This window comes from Lygodium microphyllum, chromosome 21 (assembly GCF_053477565.2).
Source record: "Lygodium microphyllum isolate KBCC chromosome 21, Lygodium_microphyllum_v1.1.10, whole genome shotgun sequence".
Classification (NCBI taxonomy): Eukaryota; Viridiplantae; Streptophyta; class Polypodiopsida; order Schizaeales; family Lygodiaceae; genus Lygodium; species Lygodium microphyllum.
In genome coordinates, this window is record NC_141155.1 from 58,667,210 (window position 1) to 58,670,482 (window position 3,273).

The 3,273-nt window shown below is 35.0% G+C and overlaps 1 pseudogene; it reads right to left on the minus strand.

Moving 5' to 3' along the window:
* Positions 1-2,204: 2,204 nt before the first annotated feature.
* On the minus strand, positions 2,205-2,818 carry LOC148018045 (large ribosomal subunit protein uL18 pseudogene; annotated as a pseudogene).
* Positions 2,819-3,273: the final 455 nt, after the last annotated feature.

Here is a 3,273-nt window from a genome sequence, read left to right on the forward strand (position 1 = left end):
CCTCCTTAGAGACGCTTGGGAGTCCAATCCAATAGTCAAGAACAACAATATGTCTCCCTCTAGTTCAGTCAAATGGATCTACATGATTGTGATTAAGGTAGCATCCAAATAGTCTCTCTCAGGGTGCTTTGCATGTAATATCTCCATAGAAAACATCCTACCTCTCAAATGAATATGTTGTAGTTGAAAAAATAACCTAAAAATTTGTCAATATCTAATGTGCTGATGTAACAATTAGATGCAAGTCAAGATGCCAACTAACTAACCCTTTTAACAACTCAAATGCATCAGTATGTATCATCCTTTCATGTGCACCATCAAGCGTGATCACAAAATAATCTGATTTTCATCAACAAGTACCTCTCTCAAGAGCATACCATTTATCATGTATTTTATCACTATCTCAGGTCCTATACAATCCTCACATGATGGCATATCCTACCTCCTCCCTAGTCTTCAACCAAACTCTTCAGCTACTCTCTTGTCAAAAAATATTGTTGCAAGCATTGAAAAAATAACTTGAAAACTTTTCATCATCTAGTGTTGTTGATGTATCAATTAGGTGCAAGTCAGGTTGCCAACTAAACAACCCTATTAACAGCCCAAACACATCAATATGTATCATTCTTTCATGTGCCTTATCAAGCATGATCACAAAATAAGCTAAAATATTTTCATCAACAAGTACCTCTCTCAAGAGCATACCATCTGTCATGTACTTTATTACTATCTCAAGTCCTCTACAATCCTCAAGCCTAATGGCATATTCTATTTCCTCACCTAGTTTGTCAAATAGTTTATAAACTTCTTTCACCATGGAACCACATCTTCCATACATGTCAATTGGTATGTTGCCAATAAGGGGATCTAAATCTTCCATACCCTCAATTCTAAATTTTCTCAAGGATTGAAATGTCTTCAACAAACCAATTTTATTAGCATCCATTAGCACACCAAAGCAAGGAAAAAACAAGGGAATGTAGTCTTAAAAAATATGACATTATCTATATGAAGAAATACCAAGCTATATATTGGAGTCATGATCTTATGTTGCTTGACCAACCAAAGGTATAGAAAGACTAAACCCTATCATGTTTATGGCATGATCAATTTAACAAATGGGATTAAAAAACAACATTTTATGTGCATGAATGAATAAATCGTCACATCAATCAATAACATATATTTCAAAAACCAAACCAAAATCCTTAAGTACTATCCACAATGACATAATAGTTATTATTTGCCATTGCCACCAAAGACACTACCACATTAAAAAACAACAACAATAAGTGGTGGAGGCTTGCCATAACATCAATTCAAAGTTTAGATTAAATCATTTTATATTTAGAACCAAGTCTCTACCAAGAAGAGCTAATTTGTACACTTGACATTCATATGGCATACCACAATAACAACCTGTATGATTACAAGGCTAAACTTTTAAGGCTAGTTGCTACATAAAGTATTCTCTAATTTATGTTTGAAAAACTAGAGTAGCTGATTTGTAATTTAGAACCATCATACCTCCATAGTTTGAGGTTTGTCCACTCAATTCCTCTAGTCAACCTTTGTCCAATTTTAACTTATCAAAATCCACCCTTACCACACTTTTTTCTTAAAACATGATACACCAAAGACACTTCAATTTTAGACTAATCCATGAAAGATATCCAAATAATTTCACAAAATTCTACAAAACCATTTCATAGCTTGAGGACAAGGATGATGTGTTTTGCAACTCTCCAACAAAGATTTAGAATAGCAAGGTATACAAGTGGCGTGTCACTTTGCTAAGGGTTGTGTGAGGACTACCAAAGTATATGCCAAGACTATTGAAACAAGTGCACCAAGTCTCTAGAGGATTACTTCTCTATGTTTGCATGTGATTTAGAAAAACAAAATAGGCCATATGCATGTCTCTTCTCTTTTTCTTTTTCTTTTTGGTATACACTTAAATGCAAGATTTCAAGTAATTATCAATTAACTATCTAAATGAAACATCAATGCTCATAATTTACCAAATCAATTGAAGGGCACTAAAGATTTCATAATAGTGCCAAATAGTATTTTGGAACATGCTACCTAGCTAGAAAAATGAGACATTCTCCAAGCAAGACAAGGTTAGTGAATGATCAAGAGTGTTGTTTGAAATCAACCACCCACTTGGTCCCCAATTCTCTCAACAATAGCTACAAAATCTATTACTCCTCTTCCTCTTCCTCATCATCATCATTATTAAGAGCATTGAATCGACTTATTAGGTTTGCTTTTCTCTCTTTGTACGTAAGTTTCTTCATCTTTTAGCTCTTGCTCGCACAAGGCACACGCTTTTCAGTGTATTTAATCAATGGGTCAGCACGAATACATGCATGAAATTTCTTCTAAATATTTTCAAGCTCTTCTCACCCAATTTCTTCTTAGTTAAAGGCAATGAACTGGAACTGATTATTTTCTGGCTCCTCTCTAAGCATTTTCATATAGTATCCAGCATGACCTTCAAGAATGTACTTTCTATGAATCTTTTCATTCATCACTAGCTTCAACATTATAGTTTTTAGCTGAAGCCTCAGAATTTCCAACATACTCTTCATCAAACTCAAAACTATTTTAGAACTTTGCGAGCCAAGAGGAGTCCAATTGCAATACATTGTAGCATAAATGGTAAAATGCACCTTCAGTCCATAACAAGGAAGTTTACTAGCATGCATAGTTGAGGAGTATTAGAAGGGTTTTGTGATCTAGTGCTTAAGCTTGAAGGACTCGAGCTCTATCTCTACAAGATTGGCAACTAGAAAAAAAGGCTCGATAAGACCATATTCTCCTCTTTTGCTCACAATGGTGCAACTCCTCTATGCTTCTATTGCACTCTTAGCTCATTAGTAACACACTAGCAAGTACAACTCTCCTCTCTCTTGATTCTTCTTGAAGTTGACTAGGTCCTCTACTACAACAACTAAATGTCACAAACACAACTCTTAGATGCACTTTGGGTGAATGGTGTCTTATTCTCTTAGAGCAATGAGATTTCTTTTCCTCCATTTTAGGTGATGTTCTTATGAGTTCCAGATTATGGCAATTCTCTAAAGATGAAAATAGAGTAGGCAAGCTAGCTATACCAAGTTCTACCAACCAACCATCTATCAAATTAGCATATTCCATTATCCTAGAGGTCATCTGGTGCCTTTGCAATAAGGTAGCATTGGGCTGATAGTGTTCAAACATCTTGTAATTGTTCTAGTCACAATGATGCCTCTCACTAATAATCCATTC